At 45.0% G+C, this 17090-nt stretch overlaps 1 protein-coding gene and 1 long non-coding RNA gene across 2 annotated transcripts in view; one reads left to right on the top strand and one right to left on the bottom strand.

Annotated features, from left to right (window-relative positions):
- The window catches only part of LOC135395765 (cell adhesion molecule Dscam2-like), a 167244-nt gene that overhangs the window by 127192 nt on the left and 22962 nt on the right, over positions 1-17090 (bottom strand). The window lies entirely within an intron of this gene.
- Positions 1451-5471, top strand: LOC135395580 (uncharacterized). The gene is made up of 3 exons (XR_010423187.1): positions 1451-1578; positions 2223-2431; positions 3163-5471. It is a non-coding gene; the product is annotated as an uncharacterized LOC135395580 (long non-coding RNA).

The raw sequence follows: 17090 nt of genomic DNA on the forward strand, positions 1-17090 counted from the left end.
TTGGCCCGGACGGCATCCCTAACCAGGCCCTCAAGAACCTAGGCGATGACCAACTCGACGCTCTGCTCCAACTATATAACAACGTCTGGACCTCTGGATGCATCCCATCTGATTGGAAACATGCTCGAGTAATACCCGTCCTATAGCCGGGGAGGCCACCGAGCCAACTGTCCTCCTACCGTCCCATTGCTCTAACCTCGTGCGTTGGCAAATTATTGGAGCGTATAATTCACAAAAGGCTGACTTGGGTCTTGGAGCGAGGCGATTGCTTCCCAGATCACATTACGGCATTCCGGAAGGGCTGGAGCGCGTCTGACGCAATCGCTGAAGTGGCTACTAGCCTGAAGCAAGCGAGAGAGTCCATGAGTTTGCTCTCGCTTTCTTCATTGACGTGAAGAAGGCATACGACTCGGTAACGCACTCGGCATGTTTCGCTGCGCATGAAGCAGCTCGAGTCAATGGCCGCCTCCTGGGATACCTATGTGACTTTCTGTCCAACAGAAGAGAAGTCAAAATGCATGGTCTGCATTCTCCGTGGAAAGTACGTGGGCAAAGACTTCCCATGCCTCAGCATTAACAACAGTCCCACCCCAAGATGTGCGTCATGTAAATATCTTGGTGTCACCATCGATAGCACACTACGCTGGTCTAAGCAAGTGAACGAGACTATCTGCAAGGGAAAGAAAACGCTCAACCTGCTACGCAGAATCAGCGGTAAATCATGGGGCTGTAATGCGCGGTCATTGCTCACCCTTCACAAAGCCCTGATCTTGTCACGCATTCTCTACGTGGCGCCATACGTAGACCTCGCGCCTACACAATGGCAGGCCCTTGAGCGCCTTCATCGCGCCGAAATAAGAACTGCGCTTGGTCTCCCAACCTTCTCTAGCGTCACCCAAACCTACCTGGAAGCTAAGGAAAAGCCTGTTAGTGTCCACTCTGAGCTCAAAGGACTCCAGTTTTTGGATGATGCATCAACATCTATCAACAAGCATTCCCTCTTCACCGACCTCGAACAAAGGACACACACATCCCTAGGACGCCTGGCTAGTGCCACCAGCTCTCTAGCCAACAGGGGGGGCTCTTCCTCGGCTCCCAGCTTGTCCACCTACGCCGCCGTGGCGGGAGTTCGTGCCCGCAACAACGCTTCACATCCCGGGTCTACGGAAGAAGAGCGAGTCCAGCCCCCTGGTGGCCAGGATGGCGGCTGAGAACCTGATAAGCGACGTTTATCACACACATACACTGAAAAAAAATTCTGTAAGATAACAGAGAAAAAACAGAGAAATTCCCTCTAAATGGGTGCAGACTCTTCTGTATAACCATTTTACAGAGCATACTCTGTTTAAGAACTGCAACGAGCACGATCGACGTTTGTCAGCCATATTGCAATCAGTCCAGCGAAAATGCGATCGAACGATCTTTTTTTCTCCCGCTTCGATACGAGCGAGAGATCCGAGGGATCGTCCTCTGTTGACCGTGCTCTCACAAACGTGTGCTCACGAACTGCGGTTTCGAAAGTTGCCGGTTGGCGTTCTGCTGCGTAGCTGCATCTTTGTATCTTCGTCTCGGCTTCAGGTAAGCAGATTTCTTGTTGAAATTAGGTTGAATCCCATTGTCATGGTCAGTAGCAAGTGCATAGTGCTAAATTTTTGATACAGGAACAGAAGTTCCACTAAGAGTGTGCGGAGACAAGTACTGTGTCTGTCTTGTCGTACAAGCGGAAACTGTTTAGGCCTAACTTCACCAATGCCTGTCATTTATACTCGCCGCGTAGTGAGGTCATGTGGTTGAGCATAAAACGACACGGTGATATCCTCAAACTGACTGCATCGGGGTGCATATCAATTCCTGACGCGAGTATGCTTGGATGTGTACGTTATTGAGCGTGTTCATGAAGTGTAACGGCAGTGGGATGATTGTGCGTGCACCTGACAGCGCAGTCGGAGCTGTTGAGCCAAGAATATGTGGTACGGTGCATTTTGTCCTTCGACCCAATCGGTGTCTCGTTCCTTATGAGATAACAGTACCCACAAGAGCGAACCGCTCCTCTTCAACGTGATATTCGTTGTCGGCGTCAGCTTACACAACTGATGGCTCGCAGGAGTGATGAGAACCCGAAAGTTATGATGTTCACATTTCCTGTGCGGTGTTAGCAAACTGTTGGATGCGTGAGTGTTGTATTACAAGCGTCTTGAGTAGAATATCTGTGTTCTCCTCAGGCAGAATGAAGAAAAACGTACAAGTGCAAGAAATGGGCCGCTCCACGCCTGCAGCCTGTGTGGAACACCAGGGCAACCATATGAATATTAACAGCTATTTATTTCCTTGCTACGATCCTGAGTGAAGGGTGACATTCGAGACGTTTCATACACCTTCAGACCACTTCCAGAGAAAACACTGTCAAAAAAGAAAGCGTCCGTCAGTGAATGTGAGTAGTGCATCGATGTGCTTTGAAGAAAGGAAGTGCAAATGCTGTGTGTAATAATTGTAATTGATTAATTGATACTCGAGAGGCTGGCAATTTTTTTTTTGAATTATCAGACACACTTTTATGTGCACATTCAAAGCAGTAACACTAATAAGTGTGAATTGAGCAAAGGTGATGTTTTTGTTAAGCAACTTTCAGCTTTTTCAGTTATGGACAACATAACCGATAAAAAAATAGTTTCAATTCATTAGAGCTGTGGCACGTCAAACTTCACACTAATTGTTGTATATGCTGCTTGAACCTGATCATATAGCACTGCAAATGAGGAACCTTATGCAGGGAGCTAATAAGCAGTCGCGGCATTCTTCCTGGCAGCTGACCAGCGGATTATGATTACCTACCTTCTTGATGTGTTTTGTATGTTTTCATACATGCCAATCTATTTCTTTCAGAACAGAGTGTGACTTGCCTAGTAATGAGCAGCAGTTAAACTACTTGTAGTTCAGCTACTAATTAAGCGTCTTTTCTTGTATTTGATTGGTAGTTACCCTTACTCTGCAAAGGGTAGTTCAAACTCAAGCGTAGCTAACCACTATTATTTTAACAGCAGAAATTACTTTAAATTTGTTTGAGTTTTCAAGACTTGTGAGAGACTAACATACGGTTGATTGTTTTGTGAAATCATGCCATCATTCTGTTAAGTGTCCTAAGAGTACCTTTGCACACTGCAGATATTTCCTGGGCACCAAACAGTCTACGAAATACATGAGAGTCGAAGAGGAGCCATGTGAGTGGATCAGCAGCAAGGACGCTCTCTTTGTTCATAAAACGAAAAGACTTCAAAGCAATGAAGTTGGTTCTTACCTAGATCGTACTTGTTGTGCTCACCATCGTGAACGGGTGCAGGAAAACACAGAAATGTAGCGACAAATTTATGAGCAGCACACTCAGTGCAGGTAGCTGATGGCAACACAAGACATTTCCTGCTATTGTGAGCTGGCAGTGAGAACATATTAAGTAACTGTCTTAAAAATTATCATCAGAAATGTAGAGGAGTCGTGGTTGTTGTCGTGAGCTGAGCTGTGAGCTGTCGTTCTGAGTATTCTGTCATTGGTATGTCTGGGCTTTCCATTGCACTCGTTCGCCATGCTGATAAGCTGCATGCACTATATTGTACTACCACTTTTGTGATATGCAGGATGGCAGAGCAACATGTTATATAAACATTATTGTGATTGTTATGTATTTTAAAAGATAAGGAATTGCATGAGGTAGCAAGAACTGTCTCAGCAGAAACGTGAAGAAACTGCTGCAGCTACATACAGGATGTCACAGTACCTATGTTAAAGATTTGTAACGAAGGCATGCGGCCAAGAGTATTTCGCTCCATTATGTCCCCACGGCCTTATGTAGTGGGCTTCATTTCTTATGAGCTTTATCATGATGATCTTTGAGCAAGCAGCTCAGTAAGTTACCCAGTCAAGGCCACTTAAGGCCCTGTGCCATGGATCGAAAAAGAAATCCTGATGAAATTACTCGACGTTGACTCAGGCATATCGATCATCACAAGCTTCGCAGATAAAAAAAAAGACTGAAAAACTACATGTTCCCCGTCTGACCTATTGAGCATGGTTTTGCTCCCCATGCGACAAGAGGAGGTTCGCAAGCTGAGCCAAAGCAACTGCAGGAGCAGAGAACAACAGCAACAAAATGTAAAGGAGAGAGGGTAAGATGGGGGGTGTAATTGGCGACAGATATATTTGATGCAGATCAGCATGCAGCAACCCTCTTATCTGTGATGCTGCCCTGCAAACTTTTTTATAACCACCAGATGTGTGCCCGTTACTCGAAAAAAGTAATTGATTACCGTTACCGTTACTTCTGTGGAAAAAGTAATTGATTACCATTACCAATTACTCGACTTCAAATGTAATTGAGTAACGAGTAGAAAAGTAACGCGTTACTTCGGTCGTTACTCTGCATTCACGCAAATTATAACCGTCTTCCTGTGCCTCAGAAAAAAAGAAAAAAAAAAGGTTCAACAGCGGAACAGCTGAAATAACAAGACAAACAAAAACACGTAGGACAAGGAGATCTGTACGCCCGGGAAGACGTTGACCCGATTGTGGAAGAACATTGCGTGGTACTTCCCTATGACTCACTAAACCCCCAAAGCTTCAGGTACCATCACACTGGTGTAGCAAGAGATTAGGGAGAGAGACTCTGAAATTCCAGAGCGTTATTACAATGACCTCCGCTTGCTATAGTAGAACGGCCCAACAAAGGCAGATGGCACCAGGGGCTTGACTTGGGGCAGAACATCTCAAAGATAAGCTAATCCCTGCCGGAAAAGTAATCAATTGCTGAGTAATCGATTACTCAGAAAAGTAATTGATTACTCGAAAAATTACTTTGACAGTAAAGTAACTGATTACTCGACAAATTACTCAAAAATGTAATTGATTACAAGTAACGCAATTACTAGTAACGTGTTACGCACAAGTCTGGTTATTAACCACTTTCCCCCCTAGGTTTGTGTAGAGTTACTCACAACCCCTCTCTAAGCACGGATGGAGTGAAGGCATGCTGAATTCCCTATGTACGGAACTGTAGAGGTGCCACAAGGCATCATTTTCTGGGTATCTTTGTCACTGTACTTGGTTCATGAATTACGATCAGACTCGTGACAAAATGGAGTAATGTTTAGATGGGCTTCTCTTTGGTGCCATGCAAATGTAGTCTTAACTAGGGAAATTTCGTTTTTGATAAATCGTGTGATGATAAACTTCAGAACAAATTAATCCTTTAATTTAATCCAAATAATTAAAATTAATCCAAAATGCGATCAAATACGAATGACTGCATGTGTCTACCTAGCGACTTTTCTTGTTGTTTTCTGATATGGGTGCCTGCCATCTTACAGTGTTGCAGCTTTTTCTTCATGTTTATGCCGTGGCCATTTTACAATATCTTTCCTTATCGTTTAAGACGGGTAACAGTATCAAAAATTAGGCTTCTGCATTGCCTTTGTGGTTTTGTTTTTGGTACAAAACATTATCTTATTTGTAATGTGCCTGAGAAAGTATGCTCGTTCATTCAAGCTAACTCTCTTTACCTATTTACAGATATGTCATATTTGTGTGAATGTGTAAAATGCTACATAAACTTTATCCTTCAGAGTAGGAAACTGTTTTGACATTTTGTTCGTTGTCAATAACACATTCATTTATTATTTTATTTATTGTGTACCAGAAACAGCATGGTCCAGTTCTGCTATAGCTGCTTATTTAATTTTATGAAAAACGGTTAGGAGCAACTAAGATTTATTTGAACAAGAACTTTCGTGCAAGAGACTGCACTTCTTCAGGTTACACAACTAAGTGCGACACAAGTATATATACCAAGAGATGCAACCAACAGATGCAATAAGATGAGATGAAGAGAAGATAAGATGAGATGAGATATACCAACAGATGCAATAAAACAGGTTTCCAGAACTAAGTAAACAGAAAACAACCAGACAGTAATACAATGCATCACGTGAGCAACCGTCACATAAGAATCAGGAAAGAGAAAGTGTACGGGTGAATGAGACATTCGGAGAATTGGGGTTCAAAAGATTTGGTGGTGCACCCCAACGATGGTGGACCCCAATTCTCCGAATGTCTCATTTACCCGTACACTTTCTCTTTTCTCTTTCTCTTTCCTGATTCTTATGTGACGGTTGCTCACGTGATGCATTGTATTACTGTCTGGTTGTTTTCTGTTTACTTAGTTCTGGAAACCTGTTTTATTGCATCTGTTCTCTTGGTATATATACTTGTGTCGCACTTAGTTGTGTAACCTGAAGAAGTGCAGTCTCTTGCACGAAAGTTCTTGTTCAAATAAGTATTTGTTGCTCCTAACCGTTTTTCATGTTACGTGTGTGATTCCCTCTTCGCGGGCTCCTTGACAGTGTTTCACTTTTTTTCCCCCTTTTCGACGTATTTAATTTTAGACAAATTTGTGAATGCACCAAACGAGCATAGAACAGTACTTGTCAGCTTTATCGAGCAGAAAACTGTTGGAACAGCTAAAGTTCTACTGTGTTTTCACTCTTCCGCTCAGGACAGTTCTTTGATCCATAACTGGCCAGAACAAGAACGCTAGTTCATTAACATATTTCCTTGATTTAATGGTACAGGTTATATGCCATTTAGTGTGACATTGCCTTATTTTGTGTTCACTTTTCTAAAATGGTTTGCACACGTGTCAAAGCCATCTACTTTATTATGCTAGCAAATATGTCAAACGTAATAACTCCTTGTTGATACAGTGGTTTCAGTCCCCCTATATTGTCATTATGATTGCCTATTCAGTGTCTTTGTGCTACAATTGTACTTACCGGGCCACAACTGTGACCAAGTGAGCTTTACTGTTCCCTGTCGGCACAGAGAGACTACAATAAACTTGTCTGTATTTTGTCTTTTCCGTCACAGGTGCATGACTGTATAAGCTTACAAGCACGGGAATTTCTCCAAATTTAAATACCGCAGCTGAAACTTTCGTAGTTGCTGTTGCCCATGCCGAATTTTCATGCCGAGGCCTGGTCCAAGACTACTTTCTTTGAGTTATCTGCCTGAGCGATGACCGGTATGTGAATACGCAGCCCGTCATAAGCGAGACTTTCTTCATGACTTACTCGCCCGGGCTGCGCCCGAACGCTTTATGCATGTCCCGTACCCGGCCTACACCCACAAAACCCACGGCATTCCCAATGTGAACTCTACTTAGGCAAAGCGGTCTAACGTGATCATTGTTCTGCGGCAAAATGTATCCTCACTTAATAGCATGCCTCAAAGAAAATAGTCTGGGACTATGTGTAATCTCACAGTTCGATTTTATGCACAGCATATCACATGTTTTGCATCAAAGCATGCTACAAAGTCACACATGTTTGGATGGGTGCCTTGGATGTTTTGGTGTACGGCATCCCAGGCATGCAGCAATGGCGAAGGGCAAAAACGGTCTCGTGATCCTTACAACCTCCACTCCTCAGGTTCTCCATTGGCTATATGAACCTTCACAGAGAACTTCCGTGTGGCCAGAATACTTACAGAGCTTTCCGGTTCTGGCTGGTGAAACCTCTCTATTAAATACCCATGGCGGTTGCTTTTTTTTACATACATGTATACAGGTACATTGCGATATGTTTACATGTATATGAAGAAAGAAACCAATCAATACCCCATGGGCATTTAAAACGGGGGTTTCACCAGAACTGGGAAGCCCTGTAGGTCTGTCCACGCGGAAACGCTCTATTATAAAAAAGGTACAGATATTCTGTACTTTTACCAAGTTTTCTGTAATCTGCACAGTGCTTCTGTAAATGCACTGAACAGAAATTCTGTAAAATACAACAGATTGCTCTGTAATCAAAAAGTACGGATATTCTGTACTTTTACTAAGTTCTCTGTAATTTTCACAAGGTTTCGGTAAATACTATGAACAGACATTCTGTGAAATAAACAGATCGCTCTGGGCGTTTTTTTCCAGAGCTTTTTCTGTAAAAAGAGCCCGATATTTTTTTCAGTGTACTCTGGTGTTCACGGATGGCTCCATTGACCACCGTTCCAAAAGCGCTACCAGCGCGTACTACATCCCGTCAATAAACACGGCCTGGCAAGGGAAATCAGTTCGTTACCCAATCTCATCTACGACAGCCGAACTCCTGGCCTTGTTACACGCAGCTGCTGCGGTTCAAGTCACTGGAATAACTAAGGCCGTTTTGCTTACGGACTCCAGAAATGCCCTCAACAACGTGATAAACCCCATGTGTGGTAGCATTCTAGCCCGATGTATAAGGAGATCGTGTGCCCAGCATAGGCTAACGGGAGGTGAGCTTACGCTGCAATGTATCCCGTCTCATGTCGGCATCAGAGGCAACGAACGAGCGGACCAGCTAGCTTCCTCAGCACACAACAGCTGCAGCCCATCCTTAGCAGTCCCGGCCGACACTGACAGGCTCATGGTCGTCAAACAGCTAGTTGAGGTGCGTCATCCTGGCATACAGGACATCATGCAGAATCACCGACCCTCTCTTCCCATGAAAGATCTTCCCCGTGGTATGCAGACAATGCTCCATCGATTACGCACAGGATCTGCGTTCACGAACTCGCAACTGTTCAAGATCTGCTCCAGGGAGGACTCCAGTGGTGGACACTGTAATCATCCGGAGATAAAAAGCGATAAAAACCGGGCTGTTTGGTGGTACATTTAAAAGCGATAAAACCCCAGTGCAGGGGACACAAAGCGACAACACAGACGAAGCACTGACTGACAAACAACTTTAATGGCAGGGACACATCTTAAATACACCAACTGCACACCCGACCCCTAGTGGCAGCCAAGGCCGTCATGCTGTAATCACAAATTATCACAAAGTTATCAAAAAGATATCACGCAAACAAGGCACCAGGTAAACGCCCCCCCCCCCCCCCCCCCCCCGAAACAGAATTCGCGTTAGTTATCAATGAATTGCTGGATTGTATCCGTTACCAACACGGAAGGCACGCTAATGCAACTATCTCCAGCCTGTTTTATCAACAAGGCTTCCTTATAAAGAAGAACACCTAACTTATGACTTTTAAACATCACTTTTGTGTTTTTTAACAGCGGCTCGCACCCGGAACAGGTTCTTAAGTGTTCCGCCAGCTTACCATACCCCTTTCCTCTCGAAGCTCTATGTTCCATCAGACGTACGTTAACACAGCGTTTAGTTTGACCAATATACTGGCGCCCACAAGACAAGGGAATTGAATAAACAACACCAACAGTGCAAGTCACAAAAGGATCTACGTGTTTTACATGACAACCCCCAGTTTTTGTCCGGTTAACCCTAGCCATCAGAGACCTGAGCCAATAACCTCTTTTGAAAACTACATCAACACCATGCCTACAGGCTACCTTTTTTAGGCGATGGGAGGCCTGATGAACATACGGGATCACCCCAACCCCCCTCCAATCTCTCTGTTCACAACGCATGTGAGAATCACAAGGTTCCTTTACCAACCTATTTACGACATCACTGATTAGATTCCTTGGATATCCAGCGTCCTCAAGCCTAGTCACCTGCTCCATGCAGCTCGACCCCACCTTATGAACACACGACCTCACCAAAGCGTTTTTTATCAAAGATTTTGCAACTCCAGCTTTTACAGTTTTTGAGATATTGGAGTCAAAAGGCGTTAACGGTTTTTTACATCGCTGGCAATATTCCCAACATACTCCAATCCCATCAGAGGAAATCCGAAGATCCAAGTACTGAATTTTACCATTTTCTTCCCTTTCCACAGTAAACTTTAAACCTAAACCCTCTCCAACAAACAAACCCTGTATACCCGATTCATCTCCTTCCATACCCTAGGTATGTTGATGACTTGTTGATGACTTTCTGGTATGTGTGGGTATGGAAGGAGATGAATCGGGTATACAGGGTTTGTTTGTTGGAGAGGGTTTAGGTTTAAAGTTTACTGTGGAAAGGGAAGAAAATGGTAAAATTCAGTACTTGGATCTTCGGATTTCCTCTGATGGGATTGGAGTATGTTGGGAATATTGCCAGCGATGTAAAAAACCGTTAACGCCTTTTGACTCCAATATCTCAAAAACTGTAAAAGCTGGAGTTGCAAAATCTTTGATAAAAAACGCTTTGGTGAGGTCGTGTGTTCATAAGGTGGGGTCGAGCTGCATGGAGCAGGTGACTAGGCTTGAGGACGCTGGATATCCAAGGAATCTAATCAGTGATGTCGTAAATAGGTTGGTAAAGGAACCTTGTGATTCTCACATGCGTTGTGAACAGAGAGATTGGAGGGGGGTTGGGGTGATCCCGTATGTTCATCAGGCCTCCCATCGCCTAAAAAAGGTAGCCTGTAGGCATGGTGTTGATGTAGTTTTCAAAAGAGGTTATTGGCTCAGGTCTCTGATGGCTAGGGTTAACCGGACAAAAACTGGGGGTTGTCATGTAAAACACGTAGATCCTTTTGTGACTTGCACTGTTGGTGTTGTTTATTCAATTCCCTTGTCTTGTGGGCGCCAGTATATTGGTCAAACTAAACGCTGTGTTAACGTACGTCTGATGGAACATAGAGCTTCGAGAGGAAAGGGGTATGGTAAGCTGGCGGAACACTTAAGAACCTGTTCCGGGTGCGAGCCGCTGTTAAAAAACACAGAAGTGATGTTTAAAAGTCATAAGTTAGGTGTTCTTCTTTATAAGGAAGCCTTGTTGATAAAACAGGCTGGAGATAGTTGCATTAGCGTGCCTTCCGTGTTGGTAACGGATACAATCCAGCAATTCATTGATAACTAACGCGAATTCTGTTTCGGGGGGGGGGGGGGGGGCGTTTACCTGGTGCCTTGTTTGCGTGATATCTTTTTGATAACTTTGTGATAATTTGTGATTACAGCATGACGGCCTTGGCTGCCACTAGGGGTCGGGTGTGCAGTTGGTGTATTTAAGATGTGTCCCTGCCATTAAAGTTGTTTGTCAGTCAGTGCTTCGTCTGTGTTGTCGCTTTGTGTCCCCTGCACTGGGGTTTTATCGCTTTTAAATCCGGAGATAATTGCGCATATCCTGACAGAATGCCGAGCATACCATACTATGCGGGAAACCCATCTTCCCCACGCCAGGCCTTGCATACTGACGGACGTCCTCTTCCCCGAAGGTTCTTGTGCGGAACGACTTACAAAAACTCGCGGCCTCGCGCGCTTTCTTCAAGAAACGGGCCTAGCGGAGAGACCACTCTAGTGCAACTCTCACCTACAGTGTGCTTCCGTCCCATCAGTATCGGTCATCCTGCCTCTACATCACTTTGAAGTCCTCACCTCTCCTCTCCCACTTTCTTTTTTTGCTATAGTCGTGACGATGCCCACTTGAGTGCGGCCAACAACGGCAAGCTACCTCGACCCCCCCCCCCCCCCCCTCATTTTTAAGAGTGTGGATCAGCTATACGGAATAAGCGATGTTTCAACAGTAAAACAGTAGATAGGTCTAGGAAAACGCAGAAGTTTCATGATAACGTTTCCGAAAAAATGATAAGCCAATCCCCCGATTATTTTGGAGCGGCTGAAATCACGTTGCTGATATCTGATTGACTAAGACCGATACGGAGTTGGAACCGGAGGGCGCTTACGATTTCATAAAACTCCCTAGTGTATCAGGTGGGCGTCAAGCAGAACGAAATGCTGATAAAATATATCGTATCGGAAGCAAGATATTGCAGCCTCATAATTTTTTTGTTTTTCGTTTGCGTGTAAACTACGTCATCAATGCCACTGAGATGTGCTCATATCTAGTGGAAGAACTTATAAGTATACCTGCAGTTTGGGCCAATGTCTGCCTGTCATGCAAATCATGAAGATGGTATTTAAGGTAGTGTGACTGAGGCTAGTGTCACTCAGTCTACGATGGATCTAACGCGAAAGTGGACAAGCTTCGAGTTGTACGATTTAACGAAGAATGACCTGGAGACCACCCATCTTCTACAGAGTTTTGGACTAATTGGAGCTTTGGAGGAAATTCACAAACGTGTCCACTATGCAACACCCCGATGAACCTCAACAGTGATAGAAACAGTACTGATGGCTACCACATGGAGATGCCCGGATTCCACCCAAGAGGAACGGCCACACTCTAAAAAATATAACTCCTTTTTGGGTGTAATTTGACGATACCCTAACTCACTCCATTTTTGGTGTATATATACACCCTCTGGCAAAACTACACCCCTCAGAAAGGGTGTTCCCTGAACACCTCTTTTGGTGTGATCTAGCGGTACCCTAACTGACTCCCTTTTTGGTGTATGTCTACACCCCCAGGCAAGACAACACCCTTCAGTAAGGGTGCTATGCCGAGGGCAACAGAAACACAATAGTTAAAATAACAGGCACATTCTTTATTTGGAGTACCTATAATACACTGCGTGCACTGCAGTAAGAATTGCATAGTCACCGCACAATACAAAACACAAAAGCGTCCACCAACACGTCCACCAAGATGAAGGTATTACGGTGAGGCCAAGAGAAGTCCTGCCTCTGTAGTGAAAGAAAAAATGAACTGTGAAATTCCTTAATAAAATTAAGGGCGAACCACAAATTATATGATAGTTACGCAGGTGGCTGAGGCTAGAGAAGAATTAAGAGTATACACAAACACAGCCCTCGTCAAGCAGCTCAGGGTAGAAAGTAAAGCAATCGATAAATGATGATGATTGAATTTTATTGGCGCAAAAGCAACTCAAGCTATAATACGCCAAAACCATAATAACATTGTGACTAGTTAAAAATCAGACGATTATACTAAAATAACGTAGAAATTAAGAAGCACCCAATCATAGTGTAGTTAAAAGACCAATGTCCCTAAAAAGCTGCAATCGGTAAAGGGTCAGCGAAGTGTCGGTAGCGAGACCCGAACCCATACCTCCCTGATATCTGGAGAAGTGTATTACCAATTACACCATTCTGACATCACCAACACACAAACTTGCCAGGGCCTTGTTCAGAAGACGCGCACAGCCATTGACTCAGCACATCTCACCGGAAATCAAAGGGTTGTGGACTTGTGGTTTCATTGCCCACTACCTCTTGCCTCTTGAGTGGTTGACTCTTGCCAGCTGCTTTACTTGCTGGCACAAATTGCACCAACTTCGTTTGTTACGTATACCCCTTGACTTTGCCTAACGGCCTCATATGACCGTTACAACGCGACGCGCACTGTTCTCTGATCTAATCCGTGCATTCCACTTTAGGTTCAAACATAATCTCAAAATACCCGCTTCAAAGGCACCTCAATCAACCCGACAAGCAGACAAGACAAAATACACCGACAACACTTACCAAACAGCACTTCGCAGCGAGACGCTCGGACAAGCTACTCGATCCGATGGGCACGGCACATCTGTTGCTTGCATCCGTTCGAGACCCGGAACCATAATCCTTGCAGTGTATACTAAACTCAGATGGTCAAATGACATTTAGTTCACAAAACGACCTCCCCAAAGAACACGAAAACTACCACAACTAACTCCAAGCGCCATAGTTGGAGAACACAGAGTAAACAGCACACTGTTGCCAGACCTGTCGTAGCGAAGCTTTAGAAATTTGATGGCCACTACACCTTTTTCACACCAATTCTCGAAATTACACCCTGCAGAGCGGGACATACAAATATTACACCCATTTCAGACCAAAAACAGGGTGTATTCTTTTTCTTGAGGGTGTTATAAGGGAGTAAAGCAATTGATACACCCCAAATACACCCCAATTACACCTAAAACGGAGTTTTATTTTTTAGAGTTGTGGGGGACGTTATCGCCGGCACGTGGATGTGACACCCGCTGTGGGACTTATCTCGCTTATCTTGTTTACCTGTGGTGGCAAGGTGCGCCACCGGTTCCTATTGGAGGTGAACTTAATAAAAGCGGAGGGAACCATTTGGCCGGGGCTGTTTTGCCGTGGGGGCTCAGGCTGAGCGGTTGGTCTGGCAGTCGGTAAGATGAAATAAACCTTGCTGTCTTCTGGTAAGCTGGGCTTTGTTGAGTGTCTCCCTCGTACACTGGACAGAGGGACTACGACCCCGAGTGATGGGATGGCGAGCATTGATCCCACAGAGTGCACGAAAAAAGGCCCGAAGAACAGGATGCCAAGGGCAAACATCTGTGCGTAAGTGGTCGTTCTTCGAAAGATCGCACCTCCCCCTTCGTACAATAGCCTTGTTCGCTTACTTCTGGGCTCTCAATTATCCAAGCCATATGATAGAGAGAGAGCTCGGAGTTGCACATTAGACCGTCACCGATTGGGCTAGCTTCTGCTGTGAAGTGGTTATCAATGCTATATGATAACCCACAGCGAGCCCAGGTGGCGAAGGCAAAGTGGTCGAACTAGATGAAAGCAAGTTCGGCCACAAGAAATACAACAAGGTGATAGAAGCAGTGTTGTACGTAGCGCCGTTACTAGTAGCGGCGCTACCGTATCCGTTACAAATCTGCGGTAGCGCAATCTTAGAGCGCTACCGCTACCGCTACTTTCCGAGCTCATGTTCGCGACAAATCGACGACCTATCACCAAGCCTCCACTCTGCCTACTTTCGAACAAGCTGCCCAATATCACGGCACATTCTACGAAGACCGGGCAAAAAGCAAGAAAGGAGGCTGCACGGAGAACTTGGCAGGTCGCCCGACTACACGCATCTTACTGTCAATCACCGCATCCACTTCAAGGACCCAGAGACCGGAGCCTGCACAAATACTATTGAAGGCGCATGGACACACGCAAAGCGCTATATCCCAGCAGGTAGGCATATAACCTAATAAGTTTTCGTTTACTTTACCTAATATATTTGAATAAACGTTTACTTTGCACACAGGTCGCAGAAACAAAGAACACCGCGGGATACCTGGCAAAATGCATGTTCGCCAGGTGGGCCGCAGCGCACCCTGGCTGGGACGAATTCAACGCCTTCGTCGCTGCTACGGCTGAGCTGTACATATACAAGGAACAGACTCCGACAGCGATTAAGACGAGTAGGCGTTTCCAGGAAGCCAAAAGCCAGGAATGCCACGAGACACACGAGAGCGCTGGAGAGGGCTTGTTTTTAGTATTTTACGCATACGCGATTTTTACCCTTTTTATTGATGTCTAGTACTGCCTTGGCAGTTTTTAATTCTTCTCATTGTTTTACGTAGTTTACTGCTCTTGCAGTTTTTAATTCTTCTCATTGTTTTTTGCGTAATTTACTGCTTTTGCTGTTTTTAATTCTTCTCATTGTTTTACGTAGCTTACTGCTTTTGCAGTTTTTAATTCCTCTCATTGTTTTACGTAGCTTACTGCTTTTGTAGTTTTTAATTCTTTTATTTCTTATGATTTACTCTTATTTTTTATTTTAATTAATTTTAATACACTTATTTTAATTTAGTACTTTCTAGCCTCACCAGCAATCTCCACGTGTACACTCTAAATCCTGTGACGGACACGTCCCGCTTAAAAAAGTTCCTTCAGAAAGTGCAGCCGGTACTCAGCCGTAACCGTCTCGAAACAGCCATAACGGTTATCAAATACCAAGCACAGCGATCCTCATCGCCAAATTTCAGCAGGTACAAAGCCGCCACGTTTGCATGAAACGGCTTTCTGCCCGCTGAATAATATGTGGGCCTCCTGAACCTTGTTAATTCTCGTGTGCTTGTTGAATAATGCGTGTGCCGGCTGAATATGTGTGCCTTGGTTGGAGCGTATTACGTTGCTCCGCGCTCCGCCGGTGAGGAGTGACATGGCACCGCGTATTCACCCGCAGTGCTTTCCTTCCCGCTTTCTTGGCCGCTCTCTGCGTTGCAACTTGGCTTTTGAGAAGGATGACACCTTGCTTGTTAAGTACAGGCCTAATGTGTGCTTAAGGTAAGTCAACCTAGCTGTGATGCATCGTACGACGCCTGGGTTTTACTCGTGTTCAACAATCGAAGTATATTGTGTTGCAGACGGTGGACGCATTGCAAATGGCGGAAGGAGAAGATCGGCTGCATCGGTGAAGCGATGATGTACATTACAAGCGAGGCCAGTGGTGGAACTGCTGCGCCAATTGCGCCAAATTGCGCCACAAGGCAGGGCCTGCTACACGCTGCTACAAACACATTTTCTAGTATAATTCTGCGCCATTTCCGAACTTTGAGCGTCGCCAACGTGACGAAGCTGAGAATGAAACCAAAACTGGAGACCACGGCGCTGCAGGCGGCGCTCTTAGACTTCCGGTCACGATTTCCGTTTTTCTCACTTTCACACCCTCTCTTGTTGTACGCCATGCAGTCTTTGCCGGTCGGATGAAACTTCACGGCCTTGATGCCCAGTCAAAGAGGTAAGGAGGTCCATGTGTCATTGTGTACCGTAATTTCACGCGTATAAGCCGCACCGCAGATAAGCCGCAGGACGCGTTTTTTGGGACGTTTTGAAAATTTTCTTGCAGATAAGCCGCACCCGCAGATAAGCCGCGGGCAATACGAGACGACTGATTTGTGCGACAAAGGAGACCATAGAGAAGGCCATAAACCCTGTGGTCCATATTCCGGGATCGGCACAGTGTACAATTGAGGAGGTCAGTTCTGGAGTTCTACCAAGATCGGATTGTGCCCTTGTCGGGTGTTTTTCGTGGACTGATGGATCAGTAATCTTCCAGAAGACGTGAATCACTGTCACAACTTTCCTTAAAGCTGCTTGGGGGAATGCACCAGGAAGATCAATCTACTCGAATGTGGACCCGTCCCTGTTACGCACTGTTCATGCATCGGCAGGGCAGTGCTGTTCCAGAGACACTGTTGGCCCTTTCGTTAAAATCGGCGTATATGGAAAATACCAGGAAAAAATAGGCATCAGATAAGCCGCACCGGTGGATAAGCCGCAGGGCGCCCGTGAGAAAAAAAAATCGCGCATAAGCCGCGGCTAATACGCGTGAAAATACGGTACTCATATTGCTAAGTGACTGACAAAAGGCATAATAATGTGTCTTAGCTAACACCCACGTGTTAGATATAAGTAACTCCTGCTGCGTGATGTCTCGCAACTAGTTTCAGTTCACTAGATTCATCATGTGTGTTCACGATTGCACCGACTTGAAATCCACACGATGTGGCTAAAGATTCAG

This window comes from Ornithodoros turicata, chromosome 5 (assembly GCF_037126465.1).
Source record: "Ornithodoros turicata isolate Travis chromosome 5, ASM3712646v1, whole genome shotgun sequence".
Classification (NCBI taxonomy): domain Eukaryota; kingdom Metazoa; phylum Arthropoda; class Arachnida; order Ixodida; family Argasidae; genus Ornithodoros; species Ornithodoros turicata.